The sequence below is a fragment of the Aotus nancymaae genome, unplaced genomic scaffold (genome assembly GCF_030222135.1).
Source record: "Aotus nancymaae isolate 86718 unplaced genomic scaffold, 86718_ANA_hifiasm-v0.15.2.pri h1tg000007l, whole genome shotgun sequence".
NCBI lineage: Eukaryota > Metazoa > Chordata > Mammalia > Primates > Aotidae > Aotus > Aotus nancymaae.
Window position 1 is genome coordinate 11341987 of NW_026988418.1, and position 21059 is coordinate 11363045.

The 21059-nt window shown below is 47.5% G+C and overlaps 1 protein-coding gene across 1 annotated transcript in view; it reads right to left on the reverse strand.

The window, feature by feature from the left end:
- The window catches only part of TRABD2B (TraB domain containing 2B), a 227875-nt gene that overhangs the window by 162067 nt on the left and 44749 nt on the right, over positions 1 to 21059 (reverse strand). The gene's annotated exons all lie outside the window — the stretch shown is intronic.

Here is a 21059-nt window from a genome sequence, read left to right on the forward strand (position 1 = left end):
CCCCCTGCTGTGGACGGTGCCAACAGAACCCAGGCTAGACTGCTGGACAAACGATGTGGCATTTTCAAAGCAGTAATTCTGCCTCCTGTTAGCCTGAAAGAGGAATGAAAGTAAGCAAGTAGAGGACACATGAGTTCAAACCCTCTTCCTACCACTATGCTTGCAGCCACTTCTCTCAATGAAAGAAGTTTCCTCTGGGCCATCCAGGGCAGAGGATCAGTGCTACCGCTGGCCTGCCTGGTGGTGGGGAAGGTGCAGGGAGCTATCCACCACCCTTTCTTAGTCATGGTCCTTTAGTGACTAAGAACCTACTCCTGTGAAAAGGGCAAGGCTCTGTCTGCAACCAGAGGCAGGGCTTGGCTCTGTATGGGGACAGGGTCAAGTGTTAGGCTGTGACCCCCATGGCTTTGATTCCTGGGAAGTCACCTAACCCAGAAAGTAATTGAATCTTTCTCTTAATATTTCCAGCAAACTGATCAAGACTTTTTGAAGCTCAGTCCAGAGATCTGAGCTTCTCTAGCTCCTAAGGTAGGACAGAAACTCTCATGGCACCAGTTTGATTAATCCGACTTCCAGTCCTCCTTGTTACTCTCCCTCAAAACACTCCTCTCCCATCCTCTGGTGTCCTCACACAGTTTAATGAGGATCGTACAGAAAGTAGACTTTAAAAACATATTAGCACTTCTCAGAGGCTTTTATCCTTTATAAACTAAGAATTCAAAAAGTATTAAGGAATTAAATTGAAAAAAGCAGGAAAGAATGAGGGCATAAAAGATGAATTTTTGTATTCTATATTGAAAATAATTCTGATTAACAGCTTACTTCATGAGATTCAAGCACTGACCTCCATAAGAAATAGGAAAAACATCTCTGTAGTGTAGTAGCATCAGCAAGTAACATTTACTAAGAACCAATAACTTAGCGAGTTCTGTTGTGTGTACTTTCTTTCATTCAATCCTCACTGAGCAGCCCAGTGAGGTAGTTTCTATTATCTCTGTTTCACACAGTGCTGAAGACGCTGCAGACTCATGCTCTGGTTTCGTTTAAATTAGATCTCAGAGGACACAGTTTGTCCTAAAGAGTAAGTCTTACTCTCAGGGTTCAAGAGATGGAGCTCATCTTTCCTTGAGCACTTACTACATGCCAAGCATAGGCTAAGCAGTTTACGAGCATTATTTTGTTAAATTCTTTTTTTTTTTTTTTTTTTTGAGACGGAGTTTCGCTCTTGTTACCCAGGCTGAGTGCAATGGCGCGATCTCGGCTCACCGCAACCTCCGCCTCCCGGGTTCAGGCAATTCTCCTGCCTCAGCCTCCTGAGTAGCTGGGATTACAGGCACGCGCCACCGTGCCCAGCTAATTTTTTTTTGTATTAGTAGAGATGGGGTTTCACCATGTTGACCAGGATGGTCTTGATCTCTTGACCTCCTGATCCACCCACCTCGGCCTCCCAAAGTGCTGGGATTACAGGCTTGAGCCACCGCGCCCGGCCTTATTTTGTTAAATTCTTACATCCATTTGCAAGTGTCATTATCCTTTCTTACAGAGACAAGAAAGAAAGTCTCCAAAGTCCAGGCTGCCATGGTGCAGAAGGAGAGGTATTAAAGAAGAGGCTGGTAGATATCTTCCTTTATTTATATCTTTATTTTCTTTCAATATACTTTGTAGTTCTGGGATAGAAGAATTACACCTCTTCTGTTCAACTTTTCCCTGTGTCATTCGTATAAGTGTGACACAAATGTTATAATCATTTAAATTTCATGCTCTGTTTTCGGTACATAGAAATCGAATTGACTTTTATATGTGGACATAGTATCAAGTGACATTGCTAAATTCACTTGTTCATTCTTACAGTTCGTTTTTTATATTTTAGGTGAATCATATGCCATCTATGAATAATAAAAATGGAATCGCTCCTTCTCAAAAATAAAAATAAAAAGAAGAAGAGGCTAGATCCCGGCCCTCTCAACTTCTCACCATGTCACAGAGGAAAAGGCACCAAGGCCCAAGGATAAGACTGGGGAAGTGAAATCTCATACACAGAGCAGCCCGGCTCTAAGAGTGCATTTGCCCCCTTCTCTGAAGATCTGTCTGGGCAAGTCATGGCTCCTGGGGGCTCCTGGGGATGAGGTGTTCCCAGCGTCTGGAGAAGAGGAAAGGCTTCCACCCAACGGGTTCTGGCTCCAAGAAATGAGTGCTTGTGCTTAAACCCGACTTGATCTGCCAGGGTTCTCCAACTTTGCAGGACGGTTGGTCCTGGCAGCCCCGAGCACGTCTGTCCTTCTATGATCCCTCCCTTGGCATCCACCCAGACCACCTCCAGATCCCGCCATGCTGTGGGATAAGATCTTGTGGCAGATCCCTTTCCTACTGAGAGGGGCAGCCATTACTACCCAATGATTGTGGGTACAGAGGGGTTGGAGAGAATGGTGAGGGTTGAGGACAGGGCACAGCTTCCAAACATTTTTTAGAGGAAGAAGGCCAAGATGGTTTCCCTGGGGCATGCAGCACCACAGACTGGTGTCAGCCACTCAGCCCTATTCCCTCCCTCTCCAGCACACCCTTCCTGCCTTGCTTCAGAGAGCTCATCCTATAGTCTTTGCCAAGTGCTGACTGTGTATTCAGCTGAAGGATGCAGGTTCAGTATCCATCCTAGTTCCTAGGTTCAAGAAGTAGGTTAAAAACAAGATCCACTCACAAACAAGTCCATGCAACATACATACATACACAGGCACAATGGTAGGCAAGTGCTGGAGTGTGTGACGCAGGCCAAGTTCACAGAAAGGATTGATGGAGGTGAGTGGGAAAGCTTCCTTGAAGACCTTTGGAGAGTCTAGCAGGACTAAGATTGAGAATGGCATGAGACAGGTCATTCTTGGAAGGGGGACCTTCATGAGTGAAGGTGAGGACAGAGGCTGGCCTTGGTCAAGGCCTGGTACGGTGGCCCCAGGGCTGGGTGTGCTGAGACCACCAGAGGTGCTGGGTGCAGCCTTCCTGCTCTGGCTGACTCAGTCTTGGAGCCCTGTTTCCCTGACAATATGGTAAATACGGAGCCTATAAATCCATCTGCAAACATCCACTCTTCCGGTACCTTCTCCCTTCCAAGCCAACAAGCCCAAAGCCATCCCATGGAACGTGAGCCTGGCAGTGCCAAGCACTACGGAGCTGGCTGCAGGCATGAGGATGGGCTTCTGGGCTGAAGCTGGCTCTGTCTCCGGGGCACCTCCCTCCAGAGAGCCCAGGCCTGTCTCAATCTAACCAGCTGCAAGTGAGGGTCGGACAGATGTTCCAGTAGCCACTAGCAGCGGAAACACACTGAAACCACCAAAAAAAGAAAAACAAAAAAACACTCCATCTTTGTCAGAAGGGACCTCCCCATTAGAGGAAATATAGGGGCCATCCATTATGGGAGGTGCCCACTGAAGATACTCATCCCCAGTGTGCTGAGAAGAAACTTTCAAAGGGGGAAAGACACCCTGCAAGCCCTGGTCCTCTCTGAGCATCTGATTCCTCATCTGCGAAATGGGAGACATTCTCCCTGCCCTGATCTCTGCATAGAAGCTGAATGGAATGGAAAAGGATTGGAAGAATAATCTTGGCCTGAGCTAGACCTCTGCTTCTCTCCGCAGCAAGAGTCAGTCTTTCTGGATAGGTGGACCCTTGGAGAGGGTTCAGCCCTCGGTATTCAAAGCACAGTCTTGGACCAGAAGCATGAGCATCCCCTGGAAGCTTGTCAGAAATGCTGACTCTTGGGCCCTGCCCCAGAACTTCTGAATTGGAATCTGTATTTTAACAAGATCCTCAAGCGATCCATGGGCACAGCAAAGTTTGCGAAGTATTGTCCTAGTCCATGGAATGTAACCCCTTCATGTTACCAGTGAAGAAGCTGAGACCCAGCAGAAATAAGTCACTTACAGGAGGCCACACAGTAAATAAGTGGTAGACATGGGTCCAAGCAGCAGTGCAGTGCAAAGGAAGAGTCACAGGCCGTGAAATCAGAGCTACTTAGGTTCAAACCCTGCCTCTGCCATCATATGCTTTGTGGTCTGGGAAGAAAGCTAACCAATTTTTCTGAACTTTGGTTTTGCCACCTGTAAAATGGGTATAATAACAGCTATCATTTAGGATTATGGTGAGGATTAAAATGAGATGATGCATCAGATGCCTTGCACTGCATGCATCTCATGTTTGGTGTTCACAAGTTTTGCCTCCAGCTACACCCCACAGCCTCTAAGTTCCACACCCCATGATTATTGGGCCCACAACCTATGAAAAGACTGCTTTTCTGCCTCCAACAATGCAGACACAGTTGCTGGGCTGAGAAGAAGGGAAAGGATAGGCAGATATAGCAAGGCTCTTAAAGTCTAGACTGACTCATCCTTTAAACGCTGAAGAATTCCCAGTCCAATCCTCTAGCAAAAAGTCAATGTGCAAACATCATCAGTTAGTGTGGCGCCTTAGTGTACTAGTACATAGCTCACGCTCAGGAAGGTTGATGAATGCAGCACTGAAGGGTCCCTCAGGCCCTCACTCTGAGCCTGTGCAGGCTCACATCCCTCATTTTCATGTGCCTGGATTCTGGTCATCCTTCAAGGCCCAACACAAACATCCTATCCTTTGCAAGTTCATGACTAGATCCCCCTGTTGGAACTGGCCTCCCAGGTAAAACCCTAAGTGCTTTAACATAACTTACAAGGCTATCTACCTCCCAGCCTCACATTTTGACCCTAGACTAGACAATTTGCAGGTCTCTGGGCACAGATACCTCTTGCCTCAAGGCCTTTGCACACGCTATTCCCTTTATCTGCAACACTCTTCCCATAAAGCCCCCTCTATCTAAAGCCTACCCAGCCTTTATGTCTCAGCCTACATGTTAATTTAGACATACATTTTTCCTGCAGAACCGGGACAGGATGAGGCAAGCAAGGCACCTGGAGCACAGAATGTACAGAGGTCTTGGGTCTCATGTGCCGACGCTGCACTTGTGTGAGAGAGAGTCTCCTTAAATTCTGAGTTCTAGGTGCCTCCTTTGCCTCTCCCTGGTCCTCTGAATGTCTCCTTGAATCCCCTGCTATTTTAGGGTCCCTGCTCTGTGCCATCCCCTGGTCACATTCTTTACTTAAGAGGACTGTGAATGCCTGAGTGCTTATATCAGTCCCCTCTCTGAACTGTAAGCTCCAAAGCCAGAATACTTCTGCCTTGCTCCCCATTTCATTCCCAGAGGCTGGCACAGGGCAGACATTGAATTAGTACTTGTTAGATGTGCATAAAAGTTTGATCTCCCTCCTCCTGTGCTCTCAAATCCCACGGAAGGACCCAGTCTCCTAGTACCTGTCAGTCTCTGCCTTCTGCTCCACAAAACTGTCCTCATCTGGCTGGACGGCACTCCCAGTGGCCAGCCTTCACTTTGCATGCTCAGAACCCAGCCTGGGACCTGGCAGAGAATGGGTGCTCATGTGCATTTGCTGGACGGGGTTAGCACTGGAGGAATGCTATAACGGTGGGCACTGCACGCTGCCCAGACCAAACCCGGTGTGGACAGCTCCAGCAACATCCTCATCTCCCTCCTCACCTCCAGGCTCTCCCTGCCCAGCTCCTCTTTAGCCAAATGGACCTGAGCCAAATGCCCTTTTCCAGCACCGCACGGCCCTGCTCTGGTATGAAAAGAGGTGGTTATTGTACATACCTGGTTCCCTACTCCTTCCACCACCCTGCTCCACATATATGCCAACTCTACTGGAATATGCCATGAAATCAACTTCTCCATTGTCCTCAGTTCCCCAGCACCCAGCCAGGGAGGTGGTGCCCAGTTCTGCAGTAGAGGCTGGGCTGAACAGCACACCCTTTCCCTCCTCCCTGCCAGAGGCAGATCTTGAACCACGGTCAGTCAAGGTTTAGGGTCCAATTTCCTGGATGCCTTTCGGTGTCTAATAGGAGATGCCAGAGAAGAGAAAGACCAGGAGGCCAGGTGATTTATGAGGGAAGTCTTGGCTTTGACAAAGCTTTAGCCCCAGAGATTAAGGCAGGCAAAAGCAGAGTGTACAGCCCCTTCCTAAGGGGTGTTGGGGTTTCTCTGGGCATCTGCATCTGGATCCCTGTGGACAGTGCTGAGCTCTTGGTTGACTCCAGCTACTCCTCAGTGCCACATACCAGAGCAGAACAAGGCCCCTGGTGGCTTAAGAAGTGGAGAGAGAGAAGCCACAAGTCAGCAAGTCAACCAGGCCTGCTCTGCCTGCCCTCCTCCCCACCACTGTCTTGCAGAGGCTTCAAAGGACAGCAGGAGCCTCAGGACCGGCTGTGTGACAGGAGACACACACATACCTTGGCTTACAGTTGGCAACATACAGTGGAGACAAATTTTCCCTTCATCCCCTGGTCTGCTCTCCAAGCATCCCTCATCCGGAGAAAGAACATCTCAAGCCTGCAAGTCACACAAGTCCTCTCTCCCTCCCAGTGGCCTTCACCTCCAGGGCCCTCCGTGGTTAGAACATGCTCATGTCCCTCACTTTAGAGACAGGCAGACTGAGGCCCAGAAAGGAAAACATACTGACCCAGGGTCTTACCAGCAACTTATGAGCAGAGCTGTGACCCAACCCCACAGCTGTTGATTCTCCCCTGGTGCTCCCAAAGACCACTCCCTCCTGATGGGAGTAATGCAAAGACCGTGGCCACCTTCAATCTGTAACACTCATGTTCCAACATGGGCTTCTGCTTACTTTATATATCCTGTGTTGTTCACCAGAATATGGGCTCTGTGAGGGCTGAGACCTTATCTGTCTTATCTACTGCTCCATCCCCATCACCTAAAACAGTGCCTGGCACATAAAAGAGATCAGAACAAATGGGTGAAGGAATAAATGAATGAGTTCATGAATGAATGGTTATGTGTAGAACAAGCCACTTGTCTTGTACAGGCTTTAGGATTCCTTCTTTTTTAAAAAATGGAGGTGATTATTCTTGCTTCGGCTTTGGAGGCCTAGATTGTTCCAGAGCAGGAAGAACTTTAGAGAGCCTCTAATGCAGCCCCATGAAGGCATGGCCAGATCTTTCTCTTTTCCCCACCAGCAGCCACGCCCCACCTTATGTTTTCTCCACCTGGACAGGCGTGCTGAGAAGACCGTTGGCAGGGGGTCTATGTCCCCACTCCTCAGATCTTGGTGGGTTCTGTGACTACTTTGACTAAGACATCAGGCGGAAGTGATGCTGTGCCTGTTTTCTGGCCCACAACTCAATAACACCGGCCATTCCCACTTCCTGTCTCCTGGCATACACACGTGGGTTCCTGAGGTGCCACGTGAGAAGTCCAACCATGCTTCTGGAGACCCCATGTGGGGAGGGCAAGTTTCACAGTTGCCATCTCCCAGATACAGCTGCCTTCTAGAGGGAGCCTCCAGAACTCATCACGCCAGCCCAGCTGCCCACCTAATACCCCAGTGAACTCTCAGGACACTACATACAGCAGAGTGGCCTGGCTGCTTCCTGCCCAAGTTCTGATCCCATGGATCAGGAGCACAACGAAAGGACTGTGAGGCCACTAAGTCAGGGTGGTTTGTCACGCGGCTATAGATAACCCCAACATCCAAATAGTGACAAGTGCTGTGAGGGAAATAAAGCAGCAGAAAGGGACAAAGGGTGACAGGGCTGTACCCCTCTGAGAATATGATGTTTCATTAGAGGACTTCACAGAGGGTTTTGGGCCTGAATCATTCACTGAGATGAAGTCTTGGAGGGGAGGAGTTTGGGAGGTGCAGGAAGGGTACCTGAAATCAAGAGTTCTTTTATAAACATGTTAAATTTAAGATGCTGGGTGCACATCCAAGAAGAGGTGCAGAGTAAACACTTGGAGACTAGTCTAGAGTTCCAGGGTAGAGACTGCCCCAATTCTAAGACCTCTACATGCGTCCGTGATGTCAATGACGGCATCAGCGGACTGCCAACATGGATTCAAGGCCATGGAGCTGGGTGGGATTCCCTGGAGTATAGCTAGAAAAAGTGCACCAAGAAGAGGACCAAATGGCTGACCAATGGATTGAACAAAAGTGGTGGCAAAGCAGAAGTGAGGACAAAATAGTGATGAGGATTGGGCTGAGAAGGCAATGGAAGGCAGTGAGGATGGATAGTCAGTGGAGGAGCTGAGTTATAATGGGAAGCTGAGAAATAAGGCAGGAGCTGAGGAGGGATGTGAAGTCGAGGGAGTTGTTTCTAGATGGGAGATCCTATAGCATGTGTGTCTCCTGAGTGATCAGGAAGGAGTGGGAAACTGATGCAGGAAGAGAAGGGATAAGAAAGGGAGCAAAAATTCATGCAACTGGAGAAGGAACTTGTGATCAAAGAAGCAAGTGAACAAGCGGGTGTAATTTATCCACAAGAACAACCATAACGTGGCAGAGTCTTGGGTTCTCAAAGAGGAGAGATGACAGGTGACAGTCCCAGCCCCACTCTATAATGGCTGGTTGACTCTGCACAAGTCACTGCTTCCGCATCTGGACATATGGATTAATGATCCCTATCTCACAGGGCTGTCAGGAGGATCATACATGCTAAGAGCTGTCAAGTGACTAGCTTCAAGAACGAGTGGCTCTTGCAGCAGTTGATACCAGGGTTCTCGGTCCCAGAACATGGCTTGGGTCATGTGATCTGCCTTGTCATGCAGCAAACCTCCTTGAGTCTGAGCTTTGTGGTTCAGCATGAGCAAGAGCCACGGACATGAGTGGCTATGAGCAGACCAGGAGTTGCACCCACTCTACCACCTCCTTGGGATTCAGAGCCCTCCTTGAGCCCCCATCTCCTCTCATTCTTTACCTTGCACTTTGTGCTTTAGCAGCAATGAGTTCCTGATAGTCTCACATATGTACAAACACACTGCGGTTACTCAGCTTTATATCTCTGGGAATGCTCTCCTGTCTGCTGTGCTACCTAGAATGTCATTCTCCACTTTGAGTTGAGACAATCCCCTCCAGGGAACCTTCTCTGACTCCCTCCAGTCCTGTGTAGGTGCCCTTCCACTGGGGCTAGCCTCTTGCACACATTGCCCTGTTGGTACACTGTGTGCCCCTGGAGAGACAGAGCAGAGCTCCAATCATCTTTGCAACTCCAGGGCTTGGCCCAATGAGTATCTCCTGGGCCAAACTTTTCCCAGGTAACAGATGAATCAGAGGGGTAGATAGCACTGTCCAACAGAACCTTATGCAACAACAGAAATGTTCTGTGTCTGTGCTTTTCAATACAGTGACCAGTCAACACAGGTGCACTGGTGCAACTGAGAAACTGAATTTTTAATTTAATTTCGTTTAGGTTCAAATAGTCACAGATGGGTAAGGATTATTATATTAGACAGCACAAGTTGGAGGACAGAAAGAAGGGGTTGGGGAAAAGGCTGATGTTATTAAACAGTTAGTACACACTAGGCTTTCGACACTGTATGTTAAATTTTTACAATAATTCTGTGAGATGGCAAGCACTATTTTCCCATTTTAGACAAGAAAGTTGAACCTCAGAGAGAGGCAGTGACTTGCTGTGAGCCGTCAGCTTGGAGACTGCACAGCAGGTCCCTAATTCCCCAGGCTCTGGTTCATCGCGCCACACTAGGCTGACCCCACAACTATGCAGGGCCTGGCCCTGGAGGTGCTTTGTGAAGGAGTCCTCCCCACTCCCACGCCCCCTCCCACAGTCCCCAGGCACACAGGTCAGGCCCACAGCCCTGTCCTAGCTGGCAAGGCACATTCTTCTGGCACTGCTGCTGCACCATCGCAGACGTCTGGGGGCACAGCCTGAGTGTGGAGAGGCAGGAGGCCCTGGCTGCCAGCAGGAGGGGCAGGCGCGGCCCAGAGCCTGCTAGCATTCTGCTCCTTGGATCTCCCCTCGCGTGAGCAGCTTTGGGGAGTTCTTTCGGTGCCGTTGTAATTTATTATTTCTGCTCTAATGATTGCTCCATGTCTGATTATAAATGCCTTCTGGCGGGGGGCCCAGACACAGAAAATTCCCATGATCTGCTTCCAAAGCTGATGGAGCCATAAACGGGACTCATGTCTCTATTTCGTCATCGGCCACATTTACAAGGGAGGAGGATCCAAGGCCAGACACAGGGCTCAGAGTGGGGATGTAACAGGAGGAATCTGGTGACCTGGAATTCCCATCAGAGCCCCAGAAGGGCATCTCCTGGGCCCTGGAGAACCTTCAAGGTGGCATGCTAAAGAGCCTGCTCCCTTCCTCTCAAAATACAAGGCAGAGTCTGAGTTGGAGTGAAAGGGGCCTCCAAAGAACTGTCTAACCCTGCTAATGCCCTCCCTTTATCCACCTGGAAAATTCCTACTCACACCTCAGGAGGCAGCTTTGGTGTCCTGCAAGAACGCTGCTCTGACACCCGGAGCCTCCTACTCGCAGGTGGGCAAGTAGACTCTGCTCCCTGTAAATCTCTTCTAGCATGACACTCCGTAATCATAATTACACCTACCATTTATTGAGGCTCTCCTCTCTGCCAGGCAACAGGTACCTTATCTATTTTTCACCTCATCCCTGGGAGAAAGGCACTATCCTTATCCACATTTGACAGACTAGGGAACAAAAGAGCTCAGGGAAGTTAAGGGAGTTGCCTAAGGTCAAACAACTGTCAAATAATGAAGCTGGACTTAAATTCAGAAGATTCCAACTCAAGCTTTAAGCCTTACACTATGTGTGTTCACACCTGTTGTCACTATTGCAACAAGCTGTTTCGTCTCTTGCTTCATTAAAATAGAGCTTCTGGGGACATATCTGACCTCAGTAAGATGGGTGCTCAGGAAATGACCCCTGAGCAAATTTCACATGAAGAAAGTCCTACTGCAGTAAGTAGGTAATAAAATCAGGGCAGTCACTTATTACTGCCCTATTGCAGGATATTTAAGTGGACCCACAAAAGCAGTGGGCAAATGCTTGAATGAGCAAGTAAGATAGGATTGCAGTAAAAACTGCTACATCTCAACTGAGACTGAAAGTCCTGAATTTTCTAGGTTAGTCCTAATTTTAAATACCATATCTCATTAGTTCCTTATGTCACCAGAATGACCTAGAAACCCCAATATTTATATATCTAAACTGTATCTCTCATATGATATTTCATGCCTAGAAGAGGCATCTCCAAGGTCCCACTATATCTTGTAATTTAGGATTCAGGAAATAAAGCCACAGGAAAAAAGAGCATCAACTTTAGAGGCAGGCAGACCCATGCTCAAATTCCGATTTTGCTGTTCATTAGCTGTGCAATCTTGGACATACTGTTTTCCTTCCCTGAGTCTCAAATGTAATCATGGAGCTAAGAGCTACTGCCTTGCAGGGCTGTTAAGAGTAGTAAACAGAAGAACGTATGGGAAAGCACCCAGAATGGCACCTGGCACACAGGAGGGACTTGGGACTATGAGGTCTCTCCTCTCTCTCAGATGAGGTCAGGCAAGAGAGCCATTCTTAGCAACAGACTCAGCTGAATGCAGAGGGTGTGATGTACTGGTGGACCAATGATCAAAGAGAAAAGATTGGCTTGCTTGGGGCTCAGGTCATGAATTGGATGCTTCGTCATTTATAGAGTGTGGATGAAATAACATGCCACCCTAAGAGCAGCCCTAGATTAGGGCAGAGGGAAATAGATGGGTAAAATCTTGCCTCACTCCCAGCTAGGAGTTCACAGTGTGGTGAAGTAGAAAAGCAATAGGGAAGGTGAACAGAGGACCCAGCAGGTATGAAGGCAAAGGGCAGACAGACAGCGAGGAGCCCTACTAGGCCTGGAGATGTCAGGGGAGGCTTGTGGAAGAGCTGAGTCTTAAGGAAGGGATAGAATTTCTGTGAAAGAGTATCTTCAGTTACACAGGGGTGCTATACAGACAAAAGATAAGGGATAAAAAGGATAAGAAATTTTAAAAATTGGTTTGCTGCTATATTTTGGGTTTTGGGGGAAGCTTAAAAAGGCTATTGCACTCTCCTTGTTGTCAAACATATTCTGTTTCCTCCACTTATGAGCTGCATGATCTTGGCCCAGTTAATCATTCAGTGCTTCAGTTTCCTCATCTGTAGAATAAGTATGATAACAGTACTTGCCACAGCTGAATGTCCTATGGAATAAGTATGTGGAAACCATTTACAACACATTGGTCAATAAATAAGGATCATCATCACCACCACCACCACCACCACCATCATCATCACCATCATCACTACCATTGTCATCATGATCATCACCATCACCATCATCACCACCACCACCTTCATGATCATCATCATCATTGTTACCATCACAGTCATGATCCTCATCATCACCACCACCATCACCATCATCACCACCACCTTCATGATAATCACCACCACCATCATCACCACCACCATCACTACCATCATCATCATGATAATCATCATCACCACCACCACTATCATGATCATCACCATCACCATCACCATCACCATCATCACCACCGCCACCTTCATGATCATCATCATCATCGTTACCATCACCATCATGATCATCACCATCACCATCATCACCACCACCACCACCTTCATGATCATTATCATCATCGTTACCATCACCATCATGATCATCACCATCACCATCATCACCACCACCACCTTCTCATGATCATCATCATCATCGTTACCATCACCATCATGATCATTACCATCACCATCATCACCACCACCACCACCTTCATGATCATCATCATCATCGTTACCATCACCATCATGATCATCACCATCACCATCATCACCACCACCTTCATGATCATCATCATCATCGTTACCATCACCATCATGATTATCACCATCACCATCACCATCATGATCATCACCATCACCATCATCATCACCACCGCCTTCATGACCATCATCATCATCGTTACCATCACCATCATGATCATCACCATCACCATCATCACCACCACCTTCATGATCATCATCATCATCGTTACCATCACCATCATGATTATCACCATCACCATCACCATCATGATCATCACCATCACCATCATCATCACCACCGCCTTCATGATGATCATCATCATCGTTACCATCACCATCATGATCCTCATCATCATCATGATCATCACCATCATCATCACCACCATCACTATCATGATCATCACCATCACCATCATCACCACCACCACCTTCATCATAATCATCGTTACCATCACCATCATGATCCTCATCACCACCACCATCATGATCATCACTACCATCATTACCATCATCACTACCACTGTCACTATCATCACCATCATCATCACTGTCATTGTCATCACTACCATCATCAACATTATTACAAATGAGAAAACCGAGGCCCAGAAAATGGAAGAGGTTTGTCCAGGGTAACTTAGAGAGTTAGAGGTAGGCCCCAATACTTTTCGTTTTCTAACGTGCACAGAATTTTTAGGGGGAAGTAAACAATCTTCCTGTCACAGGTAAGAGCCCCAAGATCCTTGATAAAGGACAAGGTTCATGGAGATGAGGCCACTCAATGTTTAGATGAAGGTATTGTCTCTTAAGGTCAATCATTCTGCCTCCTGCCCTACTGATGCCAACTGTCCTTCAGCTCACACCACCTGCAGCCAAGGACAGAGGGGAACATTCCAACCCAGATACCCAGGGTGAGGAACCCAAATACTCCAGACTCAGTGAAGGGTTGAAGCAGGGGCAGTGCACACATCTGTCATGACTTCCTTGTTCCAAGAGGAAATGGGAAAAATTCCTAGCTCCCCCTCAATCCAGCAGTGGTCTCCAACAATATTATCATTCTCCAGTTCTACTACTCATGGTATATTTTGCCAGCCACACATGGGGCCTAAATTATATATTGTAGCCACCAAACCTCCGGGACAGGCCCACAGAATAAGGCTTGAGGGAAATTAGATGAGGCCAAAGGGAACTCGGGCCTGATAGAGACTAGAAAATAGAAAGAGAGGTACAGTCCATTAGCAGGACCCTTCTTTCTTACCGGTGTTATATATGTGAGTGGGGTTCAAGGCTGCAGGCACAGAGAGGGCATAGAAGGTAGAGGAGAGGAGAGCAGAGAGGCCAATCAAGAGTAAACTCAGGACGAAAGAGTCAAAACACCACTGGTTATTTTAGTCCCAGCTCCATCTGTCTCTGGAGTATGACTGTCCACAAACCGTTTCACCTGTCCATCTGTTTTTCTGAAAACTATGGTCCCTTCTATCCCCAATCCTGGACTAAACATAGTGGTGGACAGGGAGGTAGGGAGCAGTGGTAGAAAGCATCTGCTCCAATCTGTCATCTTTTTGGAACCGCTAGGCACAGGGAAAATGCATCTCTCTCCTCTGCTTTGATAATAGTGCATATTCCATGACTCTAGCTTACTAACAGCTGGAGGGATCTCAGAGGAATTCTACTCTCTGGGATTGAGATTGGGAAATGGAGCAGAGGGATCTCTCACTTTCCTCTCACTGCAATCCTGTGTCCCTGTCTAAAATATGGTATTGGACTGGATTCAGTTCAACTGTAGCAGGAAGCACAAAATATTTGAGACCTGTGGGGTGAAGACAATGTGCATAGCTGGAGAGAAGGTCCTGGCTGAGCACTAGGGTACTCATTTCTTCTGGAAGCAGGGATCTGAGATAGTTTCTTGGCAGGAGGAGGATAAGAGGTTGACTTTAATGGGTTCCAAATCCCATAGACAGAAAAGTAAGAGTGTGGACATGAGACAGAGAGACAGAGAGAGAGAGAGGCAGACAGACACAGGGTGTGAATTAGGAGGAAGAAACAGCTTAGGGAAAGATGCGGGTTATGCAGGAAAGAGGTTTCCAGGCTTAGGTGCCTGCGGTAACAGTGCTGAGGAAGAGAACAAGGATCACGAAGATCACATGGTGAGGAGCCTTAAATTCCTAATGCCCCCCAGGATTCTGTAATTATCATTAATTAGTAAGTTCCACTTTCAATAGGGTATGGACGCAGAAGATGGGATTGAAAGCGCAGGCAGAGGATTTTGAAAGTTTTTGGAGTCCAAGTCCAATAAAAGCCAACATGACAATGAAGAGAAGACATTCAGTGAGCAGCCTGGTGCACACACACCAGGATACCAGGACGGATGCTGTGATTTAAGTTAGAGAAGTTCTACTTCACATTTTATCATAAAATGGTAAGAAGAGTTTGAGTGATAGCAGTAGTAACACTAAGAATAAAATAAGGTAGCAATGAAGAATGCCGATGAGAGCTTACAGTTATGCAGGACTGCTGTTTGCCAGGTGCCGCGTTCTCTGTTCTTTCTGGGCTCTCTCTTAGGCCTCTCAACAGCCCTATGAGACAGGGACACTGTAATCCCCTGGACAGATAAAAATTACAGGAGCTTGGAGAGGTGGAGTTACTTGCCCTGAGTCACCCAGCTCATGATAAGCTGGGCTGGGAGTCTAACTGATATTAACCACAAGATTATTTCAGTGTCACTGTTAGAGACAGGAAAACTGAAGCTTCCAGAAGATAAGTGACTTATTCAAGGTCACACAATGAGTCCTTCTTTCCAAGTCTTTCATTCAAACCTCAACTCAGAGCTTCCTAGGTACCAAGCTCTGTCTAGCTCAGGCCTCTGGTAACTTCTGGACTATTCCATAGCCTCCTCACCGGCCTTCCTGCCTCTGGCCTCTCCTTTCTAGTCCACCTCCCTCCCACACTGCCCCCAGAGTGGTCCTTCTGAGATCCAAGCAAACCTTGCAGAGCTCCCAATGCCCCAGAAACACTCTGTCATAGAAGGCCCTTCGCAATCTGGCCCCAATCTAATTTCCCAGTCTTCCACCCCCCACCATCCTTGATGCACCCTTTATCAAGCTTCTCCCTGGCCCCGATCACCATGCGGTTTCCCACAGGGACTCTGCTTACACCATCTGCTCCTCTGTTTACAGTCCCCTTAGACCTCTTCTCTGCCTTATCTATAAACTTTGACTCCTCAAGATGCAGCACTGGCGAACCTCCCCTGGCTCCAGGTAGAATGGATGATGCTTCTGGCAGCCAGTACCCTGTAGGAGTCTCATGTGGCAGGATCACCCTCCCTGCTTCACAGGGAGCTGGGTAGTTACCTGTCTCCACCATCAGACTGTGAGCATCTCAAAAACAAGTCACCATGTCCGATGACGGCAATGATGGAATTTGTTGGGGTGTACTATGGACAGGGACTATTATTATCTAATACTTGAGAAAACTGAGGCATAGAGACACAGGAATGGCCCAAGTCCACACACTCTAGGAATGATCAAGCTGGGGCTGGTGCAGAAGTCACATGCCTGCCTGCTGTCACCACTGCCTCCTGGAGAGCTCTGGATGTGGCAGATGTGACTACATGTTCCCTCTCATGAACTGAAGGACCTCACCAGCGTCCTGAGCCCCACTGCAGTGCTCTGTCCCCATCGGCCAGGCGGGCTTCCTGGGCAGGACCTTGCCATCCAGCCTAGACACGAGTCATCTCCTAAAGTCCAATAAAACCCAGGGACAGAGGCAGGATGCAGGAACAAATTAGGCTTCAGTCAGAGAGAAATAAAGGCAGCAGTGTGGGGGAATCTTGAGGGCATGGCAGTCCAGGAATCCAGAGGGGAAAATGCCCATAATGGCATATTTTCCAGCCGTGAAAAACATTAAGACCCACTTTAGAAATGTAGTTCTCACCACAGCTATTCCTGGACTCCAGCCCAGAAGAGCAGTAGGGCCATGTGAATGACACTCTCCACCCACACTTACCCACTCCCGGCTGGTCTATGTCCCAAAACATCTTGTGCTTCTTCTGTGCAGCCTTCCCAGACTTAACCCTCCTCCCTGCTCTCTGTGGCCAGAGGATGCCAGAGAAGAGCAGCACCTCTGAGACTCTCACCCTGGCTACTCCTCATCCTATCTCAGAGAGACCAAGGAGAGGAGAGGGGACCTACTCAAGGTCCCAAAACCTCAGTGGTAGAGCCAAGATGAACACCAAGGTCTTTAGAGTAGAAGTCCCCAAGCTGCCACTAGCCACACTGTGTCTCGTTACCCTCCCCTGCCACCAGCCCCATCCTGATAAGCATACACACCCATGCACACACACATACACGTGTACACATGAATATACACACAAACACACATATACACACACACTCGCAGACATACATGTACACACATTTACACATACTTGCTCACACAAACACATAGATGTGTGCCCACTTACACACACAAATGTACCTGCTTCAAGAAAAACTGAACTATATTAAGAACCGGGAGAACTGACTTCCGATTGACCTGGCCACTGCATGGTTATGTGAACCTGGCCACATCATTTCACGGCCTCAGTTCTCCATGTATAAGCCAGGCTAGTGATCCCCCTTGCCTACCTCTTCAGGCTGTCTGTTACACGGCTGAAAGGAGAGAAGGCGTGAGAAGGTACTGATGAGCTATGCTGACTTGCCTCTGTCTCCTTGGAAGCTGATGGCTTGGCAGCTCTGAGGCCCAGCCACCTGGGCTTGAGTTCCTTCTCTGCCACATACTATCTGCATGACCTGGGCAAGTAACTTCACCTTTCTGTGCTTCAGTTTCCTTATCTGCAAAAAAGGAATAATCACAGAACTTAGCCAACAGCTTTTAGTGTGAGGATTCAATGAATTAATACTTGTGAAGTTCTTGGAACAATGCCTGGACTATTATAAGTGTCCAATAAATGTCAGTCCATGGAATGCCATTGTTATGTTAATACTTATTAGCTTAGCTTTGCCTGGTGCAACACAGGAGTTCAATAAACGCTTGTCTAATGAAGGACTAAACACTACTGGAAGAGGTGGGTGATGAATCAGATTTACTCCCACCTGGTACTGGCAGTAAATCTGACTGCATTACAGTCTCTCTGAGCTGGGTTTTGTCTTCTTCTTCCCTCTTTTGTTCTCAGACTCCCTGACTCACTAGGGACACCAAGAGTCCCCAGCACCCCATTCAGGATGTCATATTCTCCACCTACAGGTGAGCAAAAGCCTCCTGCTCTCTTTGGAGAATAAGCATGGCAGTTCCTTGGCTCACCAGCCCAGAACACTTAAGAGCGGAGCAGGGTCAGAGTGGGAGGGGCCGGGAGGGGCCGGGTTGGGGTGAAGGGGCCGATCAGGGGAGGCAGTGGCTCCATAGCTGTGGTGTCTACACATTTGCAGTGTCCTGCTCCAGCAATCAGCAAGCATTACTCCAGGCCAAGTAGGGCTCAGGCGCTCTGCTGTTCCTCTGCATGACTCAAAGGAGCTGTGGCTGCTGCTGTAAGGACACTCTCAGGACATCCCTCACCACCCACCTAGTGCCCTCCTGAACAGAAGAATCTCCTGGATCCCAGGTTTGGATCAACTAATGATGACTACCGCAACAACAAGAATCTTAACGATAATAATTTTTGCCTATTTACCAGGTTCCAGGCAGGCAGTACTTTAAACTCTTCATGCATATTAATTCATTCGATGCTTATAACAACCTAGGAGGCAGGCACTATTATTACAGTTATTTTATAGATGAAGTAATGGAAGCAGGGGAGGTTAAGGAACTTGCTCTACGTAGGAAGACTGGTAGGGGGCCAAGCTGGGATTTGAATGAGGCTGGCAATGTGAGAGCTCATGATTCTTACTTGCTATACCCAAGCATTCACTGATTCATCATTTTGAAGTATTTTAGAGTTGTTATTGGATGTTTCTTTTCCTTTTTGAAAGCCTAAATCCGAGGTACTTGACTCCTAAAGAAGAGTGCAGGCTTTGAAGTCAGGGAGCAGTGGGTTCAAAGTCCAATCATTTGGTTATTCTGAGCCTTTAGGAAAATGTCTCCCTCTCTCTGAGCCTTGGTTCCCCAATTTAAGAATAAGGATTCAATGAGGACAAGCACACACAATCAAGGACATGGCACACGACTGGTGTTAAATCCATGTTAGTGTCCTCCCACTTTTGGCAAGAAATTTCACATGTGCGTGAAAGAGGCCAATGTTCCCCCACAGGTGAAAGTTATAAAGTGATTATTGACCTTCTATTTCCCATTATTACAAGTCAGTATTTTGCACTTTCAGCCTTCATGGAGAAAGAAGGTGGAGAAAAGCACAAATAATCTCAAACAAAAAACAAATGCAAGTTCATTTCATTGGTTCTAGACTGTAATGCGGGACCTTAGTTCCACAAAGATCACAGAAATCAGAGTCCAAGTTTTTATTATAGTTGGGGAAACGGAGGTCCAGTCACACATTCAGCCACTGGCAGAGACACCCCCACCCATGCTAGAACTTAGTCTCCTGATTCCAGCCTGGTGTGCTGCCACCCCAAGAGGCATGCACTTTTGCAACCTCTGTCTCAAAAAAGCAAGGCAAAACAAAACAAAACAACAACACAAAGTAGAAAATGTCACTGTCTCTCTCTTTTCCAACTATACATGAGATGCATCCAGAAAGAAAAGACACACACACACAGAACACAATGAAAAGAAACATCAGCTGCAATTGATGAGATATGCCATTAAATAGAATTTACTGGAACTCAACCATGAGCATTTACCATACACCCTATAGCCTGCCAGGCCCCATGGTTGTTGCTTTACACACATTATGTCTTCTAATCAATGCTGACAATAGTCATATGAGATTCAGTCAGACACTCAACTAATCATTTCTGCAACCTAATATATGCTATGCACTGTCATGGGCAATGACCAGGGCCAGGGGCCATCAAGGGAGGCTTTCCAGACCTGAGGGCTGTCAAAGCCTTAAGGGAGGAAGCTTCCTGGAAAATAAAAGATGATGCTCCAGGACACAGGATGCACGAGCTCAGGAATGGAGAGGTCACAGGACATTAAATTCTCAGGGGTGTGGAGAAAGGGGGCAGGGGGAATGGCAGAGGAGTGGGATCCAGCCAGGTCCTATGAAAAGAGAGCAACCTTGGCACTGAGCTATGACTGCTGGGAACTCTCAAGAAATACTTGTTGAATGAATAAATAAATATATGAATTCAGAGCCAGTGGAGAATGAAGTAAAGACCAATGGGAAAAAATGAAATAATCACGGAAAGTGCCTCAGGGAACAGAAGTCAAGACAGAGTCAGAGGTGCAAGCCATTCACTGGGAGTAATGCTTACGAAAGGCAAAGGACAGAAGCAGCACAAGCATGCAAGGAAAACGCTGACCGTAGTGCAGGCCAGACATGGTGAAGAAAGCAAGTGGAGGAAGGAAGAAGGACCAGGTAGGAGGAGCTGCAGACTGAAGCCCCTCTGAACATGTCTCAGCCTGCCCAACAAGAAACTCCAGTGCAAAAATTGTCCATACAGGAGGAGTTTGGACAGAAATGGCCAGGCCTGACTGTTAGCTGGAAGTCTGCCGGTTCTCTGTACTCCCTGGCAGCAGACTCTCTCTGAAAGCAGATGTAAGCAGCTCACAGACATGGCTACCACAATAGAAGATGTGATAAGTAGGCCGATTCCAGAACAAAGATGTGATAAGTAGGCTGATTCCAGAACACCAAGGAGGAAATAGCCAGCTCTGCCCTGGGTGAACTTCCCAGTAGGGAACATCTGAGAGGAGATTTGAAGGTTGAGAAGAACACTCATCAGATAGAAAAACGGGGGCTAGAATTCTTGGAGTAGAAAATGAACCCCAAAGGCACTGATGTGGGGACAAGTCTGACATGTGCAGCAGGACAAGTAGTTCAGTGATTCTGGAGCTTAGGGAGGGCTGGGGAGGTTGGGGGATGGGGAACAGATCTCGGAGGGCTGTGTAAGTCGTGGGACTGATTAAGACTTCATAGCCCAGGAAACGGGGAGCCTGTGAAAGAAGGAGTTGCGTGTGCATTTCCGTTTTAGATCTCAGTAGCAGCATGGGGAGACAGGTGACAGGGCAGGAAGGTGGGGAAAAAAGGCTTTTTCTGCATCTAATGAGATGATTATATGGGTTTTTCTTATTTGGTCTGCTGATTTAGGAAATTACATTGATTGATTTTTTAACATTAACCCAGCCTTGTATTCCCAGGATAATTCCTGGGTAATAATGTATTATCCTTTTTATATTTAGCTGGATTTGATTGACTAATAATTTTGTTGAGAGTTTTTGCATCCATTTCATGATACAGGGGGTTTTGG